Source organism: Elephantulus edwardii, unplaced genomic scaffold (assembly GCF_000299155.1).
Source record: "Elephantulus edwardii isolate Elephantulus edwardi_28Jun2011 unplaced genomic scaffold, EleEdw1.0 scaffold00088, whole genome shotgun sequence".
NCBI classification, from domain to species: domain Eukaryota; kingdom Metazoa; phylum Chordata; class Mammalia; order Macroscelidea; family Macroscelididae; genus Elephantulus; species Elephantulus edwardii.
Genome location: NW_006399838.1, coordinates 684,917 through 698,882, shown reverse-complemented (window position 1 = coordinate 698,882; position 13,966 = coordinate 684,917). Strand labels below are relative to the sequence as shown.

Below are 13,966 nucleotides of genomic sequence, written 5' to 3'. Positions count from 1 at the left end.
TTAGGTCATTAGTTTAAGTATAATAAAATATTGCAATATCTGGGATTTCTTGTTCAGTATACTTCCTATAAAACATTACAAGTTCAGTGGAGAGACATGAATCAAAGACAGTGTTAGAAAGTAGATTCTTTTTTTTCAGTTTTAACTTGGCTATTGGTTATGAGATCTAGAAAGCTGTTAACATTGGAACATCATTTAAATCCCTAGCTTTCTCTTTCTCATTGCTGTGTGGAGAAGAACGAACTCATAGCAGACCCTTCAGTGATTTTTAGGAGATTAAAGCAAATGGATGAGATTGTTGGCCTTTCTCCAGGGGGCAGCAATTGCATTCATATCATCTGCCCTTTGGTTGGAGTGCAACTCCTCACCCACTAGGCCACCAGAGCTCACTTAAATCACTACAGGCAAATCATTACTTTCAAATTATTCAGGAAGAAAATTTAGTACAAGTAATATTTGCCTAGGTCTCACCCCCTTAATTTGGAAAGATGACTATAGACTCAGATGAAAGACGATAGTTCGGCCACGAGCTGTTTGGAAAATAGAGAAGCAAGGGCAACCTAAACATAACGGAGAGGCCCTAAAAGTCAAATCCATTGCTGTCAGTCAGAACCAACTCAGAGCTGACCTTCCAGTGGGTTCTTAGAGGCTGTAAATTGTGTAGGAGAAAATGAAACCTGTCTCTTATGAGCTGCTGGTGTATTCTCCAACCAGCAAGGTGCTGCCTTTAGGTTAGAATTACCCACAGACTATGTCAATGAAAATGTGTGTGTGTGTGTGTGTGTGTGTGTGTGTGTGTGTGTGTGTGTGTATCTCACAAAAAAGAAAGATAACTCATTTCTCAGGCATTTATTATGAACCATTTTTAAAATCATTTGACATTCAAAATAAGATACCGTTGTTGCTATTTACTGTCAAGTTGCCTGCAACTCATAGCACCCCATGTACAATAGATCTGAACTCCCGTGATATCTTGAGCCGATCTCACTGTTGTAACTTTTTTTGTTCCATCTTCTGTACAACCTGATAATATCCCATCCTCTGAGCTTGAACTCGGTTGTGTTGACATTGTAGATTATTTTAGCTCCTGAAACTCATCAGCTTTCTTCTTAAGTTCATCCTCTGGCACAAAGATATGGTTTTCATAATCTTTCAGTTCTTCTGTGAAGAACTATCGCTGATCCAATGTCTTCCAACTCTCTGTTTCCAAGAATTCCTTTTTTTGTCTGTAGCTCTTAAAAGACTCTTCCGAAGTCACCAGCCAGTCTTTGTTAACATTAATTTCATTCATCCCATGCTCCCTCAAGCTCTTCTTCCTCCATTTCTCTCATATCCTCTTCATTTATCGGGTCATATATTTTCTCCAAGTCTTTGGTGAAGAGGGCTTCTAATTTATATTTGTTCAGGCAGCCATCATTATTGACATCTTGCAATTTGAAAAATGACTTGGGCTTAAAGTCGTTAGGACCAAACCATCAGCCTCTTCCCATATCTACTTCAGTTGATCTACATTTTTATATTAGAAATCAAAATGTACATGGTTCAAATTCACCAGCTGCTTAATGGAAAAGATGGACATTCTCTTCCTGTATAATTTACTATCACTGAAAATTCGTGGGAGGGTCGGCTATGAGTTGGTTCCAACGTGGCAGTAAACAACATTATTCCATTATATTGACAAATCACAATAAGTATTTATATCTTTTAACTCCAGAGTACATTGTTCGCTTGTGTATTACAGAACACTACATTGTAGTACTAATTGAAATTGAGGTTTTCATTTCTTTGTTCTGGTTTTCAAAGCATCATATTCTTAGACGCTTAATTACATTCATTTTATTTTTTTTCTATCAGATTCTTAGTTGGCTCATTTACTTCGCTCTAATGCTATGATTCTACATATTTATTCAGCTTTCCTCTAAGCATCATATAATTATGAAATGGAATTACCAGCCTCTAGTGTTATCAGCAAACTGCAGTAGGTAATTTCTTCTAGCCTCAATTGCCCCTATCTTATTAGAGTAGCCTACTATCCTCAATGATTCTTTTCTAGTTTAGATTATGTTGTTAAAAGTATAAGTAATTAGATAGAAAACATTCATTTAAAAACTGATTATACCTGCAATGTGCCAAACTCTGAAACCCTCTTCCTATGGGAATAGCAAATCAATTGGACTCAGTTTAACATATATTTATTGAATGCCAGAGATTTGTCAAAACACTATTTTGAGTTCTGAGCATCTGAATATAAATAGCATGAGGTTCCCCTTCTCTATAATAGAGCTCTGGTTGAGTGGCCTAGGGGGTTGCTCCTCTCACAATTTGAATCCAGTAGCTGCTATAAGGGATAAATGGGCAATTTTCTCCCATACAGCTTTGGAAATCACCTAGAAGGTTGCTATGAATTGGTTACAACTTCATGGCAATAGCTAACTTTAGATTCTTGAAAAATTAAAAATATTTTAGGGAAGATTTTCACTGTTTTCTTGTCAGTCAAACTCATACCTGATGTTCTACCTTTGTCAGATGATACCTTTTTTCAAGAACTGATTTCCTTTAACAAAGTATATGAGACAAAATTTCACAATTATTTTCTTTTATGAGCACTCTGGTTTTACTTGCTCCAAGACAGACATTTTTGTTCTTCAGTCAGTTCACAAAATTCAGCATTCTTCAACGTCAGTAAAAATCAAAGGCATCAATTTTTTTTCTGTAGTCTTTCTTATTCATTATTAAATTATTCATTATTGTTCTTTCCTCATTCATTATTTCAGATTCATATGAAGCAATTAAAAATACCATGACCTGGATTTCAACTATTGTTGTTGTGTTCCATCTGGTTAGAAATGATTCATAACTAATTCTGCAGCAGGTTTCCAAAGGTTTGAATTCTATGGGAGAGGACTGCTTATCTTTCTCCAATGGAGGAGATGGTGGATTTGAACCACATGTCTTGGGTTAACAGCTCAACTTCTTAACACTAGGCCATTTAAGTCCTTAAACTGACATATTTGCTCTTTAGGGCTTGAGGCGTCAGAATTCTTAAAAATGGATTTTTCTAGCTATTATGTTAATGCCCATTGGTAGAGGCATGGTCTCCAGCTACCTTAACTGCAAAGACATGGTTTTGCAAGTCATCAACAGGTGTGGGACTAGGATAAGAGAGGAGGCACTTCCCACACTGGGCAGCAAGACTTGAGGGACACTGGAGCAAGACCCTGATGAGAGCCAAATCAAAGTAAAACCCTAATGAGTTAGACCCTTGTGGAAAAAAACCTGGGTGGTGGTGGTAGAAAGACTATGGCATTGCTGTGGAGAAACTGTGGCAAGGTGTAAACAGAGGACATTAAATGTTTTGCTGTTCTTGCTGGGTAGTAGAATTAAAAGTTGACTGCTAAACTGAAACTATAGCCTGGGTTGAGGAATTGTGCCTTGATACTGCTGAGCTAATACTTAGAGCTAATACTTGCATTTGGTAATATTCTTTGCCTCTCCCACTCTCCAACTAATTTCCCTAATAAAGCCCACTCTCGGTACCACAACTGTGAATGAAGTCATTGAAGGAACAACAAATATTGAGCCCAATGACTGGTAGAAAGAGGTGGAGGGACATGTGGAGGTGGTGTGTATCAGACCAAACAGCTATATATTTGTTGCTATGGATATTATTTATAGGATGTTATTTATTTATTATACAGTTTTCCTTTATGAAATGCATAGAAATCAGACTCATCCATTGTAATGGTACGACTGCTACTTTCACAGTGCTTTAGAGAGCTTCTCCCAATGCAGCACATCACATCTACTGATTTATTGACAGCAACTACTAGGGGTGGTAATTGTGGATTCAAGGAAGTGAAACTGTTGACAATTCCAACCTCCTCCATTTATCATGGTGTTGCCTGTTTGTCCAGTGGTGAAGATAATTGCTTGATGTTGACATGTAACCCACATTAAAGGCTGTGGTCTTTGTTTTTCTTTAGTATATTCTTCAGTTCTTCACTTTCTACATGCAAAACTGTGTCTTCTACAGAAGGTAAGTTGTTTGTGAGTCTTCCACCAATCCCGACACCATTCTTTATATACTGCAGTTCTCCAGTTTCTTGTTCAGCGTAGGAATTGCATAGATGTGGAGAAAGGGTAAAACTCTGACACATACCTTTCAAGATTTCAAACTATGCAGTGTTCTCTTGTTCGTTTTTGAACAATAGTATCTTTGTCTATTTCTAAATTTTGCATTAGTACAATTAGGTGTTCTTGGATTACTATTCTTCTCAATGTTAGCCACACTATGTTACTCTCTACACAATCAAGTGCCTTTGCATAGTCAAATAAAATCAAGTAAGTATTTCTCTATTATTCTCTACTTTCATCCGAGATCCATTTAACCTTAGCAAAGACTATGACCTGGATCAGCACACCTTAGGCATAAAATTGACATCTTATAAATTAGTAAGTTGAGATGCCGTGGGATTGGACATTTTGAATGAAACAATCATATGACCTATTATATCAGAAATGACAAATGGAAGAAGGAGGAGTTGCATTTACAGTCAAAAAGAGTATCTCAATATCTATCCCCAAGTACAATGCTTCAAGTGATAGAATACTATGCATGTGCATGCAAAGAAGATCTCCTACTACAGATATTAATAGGCACACCATACACAGCAAAGGTGGCTTAAATGAGGACTTACACTTACTTTGCAGTCAGAATTAGATTAAATGGACGATCATGATGCCGTAATAATAATTAATGATTAGAATGTAAAAGTTGGAGAGGGGAAACAGAAGATCTGGTAACTAGAAAATATGATCTTTGTGACAGAAATGATGTTGGAGATAAAATGATAAGAGTTTTGTACATTCATGCTCTGTCTCTGGAGTATTCACTTTCTTACTGGCTTCCATTGTTTCTTCCACCACTTACACCTTCTTCTGTAGCTCTTCAAAGAATTCTACATCAATATATTTCTTTTGATTCTCTGCCTCTAGGATATTCCCTTCCTTTATGGCTTCCACTGTTTCTTCTATCATCTATAACTTTTCCCATAGCTGTTCTAATGCCTTCATATCAATAGTCTACTGACTCTGGGATATTCATTGGGTCTGCAATGTGCTCTACTTTTTTTGGAGAAGATTTTGTTTTTTCACAGTGCTTCAAGCTGCCTACTGCTTTCTTGATATTATTTGAAGTGTTCTTGGAATTATTCGGCCATTTCTATTGTGTCTGAATAAGTTTTTGATAGTTCTTATCTTTATGATGCTATTGATTAGATGCCAGCTTAAAATGTTCAATCTATGAGGTGGGCCACTCACTCTACTAAAAGTCCTTTCTGGCAGTTTCCTAAAGTCCTTTATGTTCTGTATGATCTGCAAGGTAGTTCTGCAGAAATCTCACTTTATTGTACTTCCCTTCCAAAATTCTGTTTTTGTTCTTTATCTTTGGAATGGTAGAGTACTGTGAGAACATGTGCTCCACTTAAGCAGTTTTTGTAGAGGAGGCTTTGAAGGCAGCTTTCTTTCTAGCACCTCGACGTGCCCCCTGAGACAGTGAGTTTCTCCACTTCTTGTAGCTCTCTGTCCCAACCAGTAGAGATTGCCCTTTCTAGTTCTTGAAATAGCCCCAAGGTGGTAATGATCCTCAAACGGAGGAACCCTTCTCAAAGGCTGTTTCAAACCCTTCTCTCCCCCTGCACATGAAAGTGCTGGCTCTGGAAAAAAAGGCATCTAAATTGATAACTGCTTCTCTCCTGGAGTCTAATATTTCCCTTTGTCTCTAGAGTGGTATAAAATCCAGGGTGCCAATTTAAGCTATTTCTGTTCTGAAGGATTTTAAGGCATCTCTCTTTCTAGCTCCTCGTTGTTCCAGCTGAGAAACTGAGTCTTTCCCCTGCTTTCAGCTTCCTGTCCTAAACTCTATTGTCCCGTTTGGTCCCTAGGATAGTCCCTTGGTGACAGGGATCGGTAAATGTAGGAACTCTTCTCCAGGGGAGTTTCAAACCCTTTTCTCTTTCAAACTTGTAGGTTGCAAATGTCTTTTTAAAATGTAAATATGGACTGTGCACGTAGACTTTCCTGATGAACCACACAAGAATTAGCTTGGCTACATTTGTGGAAAAACTTTATGGAGAAACTAAATATTAGCTGTTAAAATATGGCCAGGGATTGGCTGTGCAACAAGTCATTAATTACTCATGTGCAACTTGAAACTGAAGGTGAAGAAAATGAAAACAAGTCCTCTAAGAATATAACTAAGAATCTATCCTGCCTGAATTTTAAAACCATATCAAGAATTGTTGATTCTTTGATCATTAATGATCAAAGACAAGATGATATTGAACATAAATGGTAATGTCAGGTAGTTTGGAGTGATTACTTGGATGAAAGAATGAATGAATGATGTATTAGATGGAGTGATTCCATTGTAAAATTATAAAAATTACAATATTTATTAAGAACTTACAATGTTCAGTAAATTTCTTCTTCCTTCTTTATAAGCCGATTTTTGTTTGGCTGAGGATTTTTGTAGAGGACAAGAAAATAGCATTTCATCTGTTTCTTCTCCTTATGCTCTCTTTTACAAGATTGAAGTTATCTATTGAAAAAGATGCCACTTCACATTTTATGCTCCAACAAAATGAAGTCCCTGCTATTCTCAGATATTCTGTGTCTTATTTTCCGGATGCTATTGTAACAAAAAATATGAAAGGACAAAATTAGAGGTCAGAAATATTAATTTTATCACAGTTCTACAAGTCAAAATTGAGTTTGGTGTTCAGAGAAATTTGTTCTTTGTCTCTTTCAGCTTAGTAGCTGCCAGCTATCCTTGGCATTACTGAACTTGTAGATCCATCAGTTTTACTTTTAATCTGCTGTCTTGTCCTCGTGTGTGTCTATAAGACACTAGTTAGAAGAGATTTGGCTTAGCATCGATCCTCTTCTGATATATCATCAACCCAACAACACCGAACAGGAAGAGGATTGCCGCTGTGAAGTGGTCACAGCCTTCAGATCCTGCAGCACGTGCTGGAGTGTATCCCAGAGGTCAATGAGGTCATCCAGAATCCAGCACTTCTCACAATGCTCCTTACCACTTCAATTGAGATAAGGAGAAGCTAATGCAAAGACACTTTGATAGAGACCTGGAGAAGCTCTTTGCTGAGGGTCATGTAATTAATCCAAGTAAAAAGTCTCACCACAGTAGATGAATACAAGGTCATCAGCACAGGATAGGCCTGGTCAAATCTGCTGCTTGAACTACCCCAACGCATATGGCACTGGTGTTGAATGTGGGAATAAATACACATGCAGGGCTGGGGTAAATATTTAATTACTAAGATAATGGAGAAAGATGTGGGACAATTTCAGGTTCTGCTCACGGTTGTGGTCTCTTGATGGATGACAGTGCAGTTATGCACCTGATCACCTGATCACAGATTCAAATATTAAATGAAAGTATCAGCATTTCTTAACCAATGGCTTTGCAGAGTGCAATCAACTGGTAAAGTGGGGTCCTGCCCCATGTTGGCACCCTGGTGTTAAAGTCCAATATCCTGTTCGCCACAAATGTGGTGTCAGTTTTGCTTTAACTGTGGAGGAAAATGGTTAAAGAAGTGCATGAAGAAGAGCGATGACAATGAAGCCTCCAGTTGGATTGCAGCCAACACAAAGGGATATCCCAAATTCCATGTCACAATCGGGAAGGATAGCGGCTGTAACCACATGGTCTGTAACCAGCATTGTGAAGCAGAGATTTGCTGGGTGACACATGGATCTTCCTGGTACAGCTGTTACCTCTACAACGAGGATGATGCAGAGGCAGCGGAGATGCACAGGAGTGATCGAGGGCAGCCCTGCATTGGTACCTGTCCTCCTGTAACCGCTGTGTGACTCACATGCAGAGTCTATGCTTTGAGCACAAATGATATGCTCAGGGGAAGCAGAAGACGGAGGAGAAGCAACAGCACAACATGCCCTGGGTTGAAGTGCAGTTCCTCAAGAAAGCAGTTATGTCCTCTGCCAGGGCCATGCCACACCTCAAAAAGAATACCAGTCCATTATCTTTGAGAATAACCAAGCAGGTCTAGAAAATGCCACAAAGGTGCTTTCAGGCTACCTGGAATGAGGTATTTCCCAAGATTGCCTACAGGACACAAAGCAAAAGGTTCAAGATAAGTACAGACACTGTGAGAGGTGATGAAGGTTTTGGGTAAAACATGTGCGTGAAGGCTATAAGAAAGATCTGTGGACAAATTGAGGACTGAGAATAGCCCTGCATTCAGTGGACTCTGAAAACTTTACCTTCTAGACTGTCATGCAATTAAAGCAAGCAAAACAAAACACACACACAAAAGGAGGCTCTAAGCCTCTTCTGACACCAATGGTCTGTATACCAGAGTTCTGTTTTGTTAATAAAAAGTTTAAGTAAATTACATCGTGATAAAAAAGGTAGATAAACCATTGTACAACAGTATTCTAGGCTGCCAGTGAAAGTGTGACAGACACAGCAAAAGTCCTCCGACTTTAACTTGTAAGGTAGCTTCATTCTTAAATCTGATTCCTTTTTTTTTTTTTTCTGGGAGTAGTGCAGTTAAAATTTAGAACAGCTTTTTGACACTGCATTTCATCTCCTCTCCTTCCTCCCCAATACATATAAATACACCCACACACAAAGGCTGATTCTCTCATACCCCAAGGTCATAGTGAATGATGATTAGCTCCATGTGAAGAAAATTCTTGGGACAGGGAAGGCAGCAAGATTAAAAACAAACAAAAACCTTTGTATATCACTTTTAAAACAAAAGGACAATGCAGAATTTTTCAAAATTGTATATAGCCCATATGCATACAGAAAGCAAGCATGGCATGTGTTTGCACTATGTTTGATTACAAAAAAATATTTATTCTTTAAAAATCTTTTAAAAACCACAATTGGGGAAATGACAACCTCTTCAAAACTGGACTGCCGTTTGCAGAAAGCTGATACAGGATTCACATCTCATACCATATGCAAAAATCAACTCAAGGCGGATCAGAGACTGAGGAATAAATTCCCAAGCCATAAAGTTCATAAGAGATAAAATGTCATCAAGCCTGGAAGGTCTAGTCTGCAGTATAAACAGTCTGCCAAATACAGCCATAAATACACAATCTGATGAGGATAAAATAGATGAATGGAACCTTCTAAAGATTAAAGCCCTGTGTGCATCAAAACTTTTACTAACAGGGTGAAAAGAAAACCTACTGACTGGGAATAAACATTTGGTAATATCAGCTGAGCCAAGAATTTCATAATGAAAGTTTACAGAGGACTCCTGGGCCTCCACAAGAAAAAGACTGATAGTCCAATTACAAAATGGGCAAAAGACATGGATAGAATTTTCACAGAGGAAGATATTTGAAAGTCCCACAGACCTTTCATATAAAATCTATAATTGCTTTTACAAAGGAAGTAATCCTGGAATGAATTTACAAATTATTTTTTTCATTGCCTCGTTCAAGATTTCCTTAATCTCCTGTGCTTTGTTTCAGATTAAAAGCAAACTTCTTTTGTACAATTCTTTCTTTTAAATTATTTTACCTGTCAGTCTGCAGAGGGGAGAAGATGATGCAGCTAGTCTTCTTTCTTGATTCTTTCAGTGTGCGTAATTTCTTGACTCTTTTCTTGGTCCTTGACTTAGTTGTGTGCTGCTGTTATCATACGCCATTGAGTCAGAACTAATTCTTGGCTGTCCCACCAGGGGGCTTTGATAGACTGTAAATCACACAGGAGGGGATTGCCTATCATTTTGTCACAGGGCAGCTGATGCATTTAAACCACCTGCCTCTGAGTTTGCAGAGCAACTCTTTACGCACCAGTCCCCAAGAGCTCTCTCTTAGTTATCTAATGCTTTTATAACAGAAGCATCACAAACAAATGGCTTCAACAAATAGAAATGCATTTTCATAGTTTCCCAAACTCATTGTCATTGAGTCAGAACCAACTTTCATCCAATGAAATCCTTCATTCTCTTTCTGAGGATATAAACAGCAAATGAGTGGATTACTTCTCTTTTTCCTGAGAAGCAACTGGTAGATTCAAATCTTGAAATTACTGTGGGCCACAAGAGGTCTTCCACAGGTTAGGCTCTCTTTGTTTGCTCTGCAGGAAAGTCCTAGCCTCTTCACCTTCTGATCCTGGTTTCTTTCTCCATGTGGTATGCTATGTTCTACCATCTATACCTGCTTGCTTTCTTGCTTATTGCATTCTCTTTATAGTTCTTAATAAAAGAGACTAATTTATGGCATGCCTTACACCAATATTTCCTCATTAATATAACAAAGAAAACACTCTTCCAAATGACTTTTTAAGTACAGGTGGGGGGGGGAGCTAAATCTTTATTATCAAGTCAGTTCCACCTTATAGAAACGTTTTTAGGACAGACTAGCATTGCCCCAGATTATTTGTAAGGCTTTGTTATTTATGAAAGTGGTCTGCCACATCTTTTTTTGGGATAGAGCTACCAGTTCATTTTAACCACTCATCTTTCAGTTAACATCTGAACATTTAACCACATTACCACTAGGTCTCATACCAAAAGTGTAAGGATTTGAATTTACAACACGTATTTTGGGTGAAATTATATGTATGAATGGTTAATTGGTTTCTTCTACACAATTTAGGCAAAAGTCTGACTGTCCATGCAACAGTTTTAATTGAACCCCTTGAGAGACCTACATAGCTGACACAGATTCTTGTAGGAGTTACATCAATATTTCTGATTTTTTTATCATCTGTTACTTCCTCTAACCATTATCTTAGTAAATCATAAACATAGGATGATAGTATTAAGATTTACTAGGGTGGAAAGTAAAGCTACAAGATCGTGAAGGTCATACAGCTAAACACTGAGAGACACTGAAAGATGCAGCAAATATTTTGCTAGAAAAGTTTTGGCTTCACAGCACACTGTGTCATTAATAAGTAAATGCACTTTCTCTAAATGTGGAAAAGCAAGGAGACTTGTTAGAAAACATGCAATTTCACAAATGAGTCAGAAATATGCCTTTGCCCAAAGAGACACCTGGACTTAATTGCTGCTCTCCTAAGAGATCAATGGGACACATGTCACGGGGGCTGAGACGTGTGGCAGAGTCACCCATGCAGAAGACTTTCATGTTGGCAAAAGCAGTGTCTCCCAGATAGAGCCTTTAATTGCTTAAACATTGGGAGCAAGCTGTCACCTTGTTGATGAAAGCTGCTATTTGGTGTCTGCATACTTGGCATTTTTATCTCCAGTGGACTTAAAATAAATTAAAGATCTGAAAGTATGAGGAGGGAAACTTAGCTCTTAGCCAAAATACTTAGATCAAAGCTTCTTGTATAAAAATTAATTCTAGTGGGAATTTTTTCTTCCTTCCCTTGAGTTCTTTTCTTTTCATTCTCTTTATTTCTACCAACAGATAATTGTTTAAAGTAGCAAATGCCTGTGAACAACAAACACTGTAAAAGATAGTCATTTTTGTTACTGTGTGTACTCACAACTTTGAAACTAAAATACTAGAATCTAATATTAGCATTCATGGTTGTTACAGTCTTTCTTATTCACTAGACAGTTTTTAGATGCCTAGGACACAACTGAAAATATCATAGCCTGAATCAAAAATACCTTTGTTTTTAAACTGGCTTCATTGCTCTGTAGCACTATGTAGAGGTCCTCAATATCAGATTTTCCTCATGCATCTTGCCTTTTGATTTCTTGAATTCTACCACAAGTATTGATTATGGCTCTAAGTAAAATTAAATCCTTGATAACTTCAATCTTTCCTCTATCTATCATGATGTTGCCTACTTACGCAGTGGTAAAGATTTTTATTTTCTTGATGTTACGTGTATTTTTATTTTCTTAACGTTATATGTATTGAAGACTATAGTCTTTAATCTTCTGCAGCAAGTGTTCCAATTCCTCCTTACTCTTGGAAAGTAAGATTGTTTTATCTGTGCAATGCAGGCATGTTGTTGATGACTGTTCCTTAAGTCCTGATACAACATTCTTCTTCATAGAGTCCAGCTTCTTGAATTATTTGTTAAGAACACAGACTGAAGAGGTATGGGGGAGAGAGACAACCCTAACACACGCCTTTCTTTCATGATTTCATGCAGTGTCACCTTTATCTGTTTGGACAACTACTTAGCTTTGCATTTGGGAGTTTAGATCTACAAAAGTACAGACTCATTGGAATTGGAGTTCAGATAAAAGAAAGATTGATTCTAGGTGGAGAGAGCAAGATGAAGTAAAACTAAAAGAGCTGATATGTTATTTCTTTACTCTCTCTTCTGGTGATATCAGAACTTGTGTAGTACTCCATGATGGTTTTTATAGACATTTTAATAGCTGCTTAATAACCAAGTCAACTGAGACTTATCTTTAGCCATGAATTCAACTTCGATTAAGACTCATTATAAAGCATGACATTCTATAACCTTGACAAATAAGCCTGTGTTTCCATGAGTTATAATAAATTTATCTTCCTGGGCCTTCTTAACATAAAGTGGTCTTGCTTTGATTAGTTGCCCTAAAAGTTAATTCTAAGTTACATTAATCCTATATGCAGAGTGTTTTTCAAAACACCTGTAACCAGTTTTGAACTGTCAACCTTGTATTTACCAGTCAAGTACTGAACTATTTGCACTATTCAGGAATGACACATAAAAAAAACCCTCATGATAAAACAACATTTAATATGTGTTATTGTTTTGAAAAAATTTTAGAGGGAATAATTTTAAAAGCTAAAACAAAGCTTTGAAATATACTATGCTGAAAGAAAAGTGAACACTGGATTTCCAGAACTGCATTATTACAACCTCCAGGCAAGACAGAAGGAAAGATTCCCTTAATGTTAGCCAATGCAATGACCTGCATTTTACCCTCCATCCACTTAAGGAGGTAATGCACATTATTATTTCTGTCTTGATACTACGATGAGTATGTAGATGGTACTTAAGCATCATGTATTCACTTGGTACCATACTGCAAGTCACAAAAAAGAAATTAACCACATTTAGTATTGATCTTAAATTTTATATTAACATTTTCCAAAGGAAACTGCATCTGAGTTAATTTCATGCTTACTTGAGTAGAAATATGTGAAAAACAGCTAATTCACATATTTCAATATAATTGAAGTTTGTAATCCTAAAAAATGTGTAGCTATTGGAAACAATTCACTTCAGAAGGATTCTTGTAATGTATATTATAAATCTATAATTATTATATTATAAATAATGTCTAATTATATATAATATGTATATTATAAATCTATAAGACAAACCCCTCATAAGTGTATATTGTGCATGTTTGGTAAACACCCATTTCTAGTAGACAATTTGAGTTTGTCTCTGATTTTGTTTATAAGTTTTCTTGCTATTTTACAACTTACCTGCAAGTCATTGTAGACACCTTTTTTAAATTGTTTTCTAGAAAATGCACTGTAGCATTTTCTAGTCAGCCAGAAACTAGAATTAGTCAAGAAATATTCAGTAAATGCCGCTACATGCAAAGTAGTGTTTGAAGCACATGGCAATTGGCCTTTAAATAATTCTGTGCCTACATAAACTATGTATTACACTGTATTTCAATAATGCTTATTTATGTTATTCTATCTGGATAAATCACATTCCTATATGCAATGTTTTAAATTCAGTCTTTCCGTTTCTGGGACTTAATCACTTATTCATATTACCTACTACATGTCTGGAATAGCACATCACTTGGGACCTGCCAGAAATTCAAACTGGACTCAGATAAGGCCTTTAAATTAAGGATATCATTGCTGATGTCAGCTGAATGTTGATTGCAAACAGAGAAAACTAATAATAGTTTTCCTTGTGTTTTATTGAGTCAGAGGTATTTGTGTAGATCATAATAAACTTTGCATAGTATTGAAAAAAAAATCTGAATTTCAAAACACTTAATTCTACTCA

The 13,966-nt window shown here is 36.9% G+C and overlaps 1 pseudogene; it reads left to right on the top strand.

Annotated features, from left to right (window-relative positions):
• The window catches only part of LOC102870411, a 34,251-nt pseudogene extending 25,991 nt beyond the window's left edge, over positions 1 to 8,260 (top strand).
• The last annotated feature ends 5,706 nt before the right edge of the window (positions 8,261 to 13,966 follow it).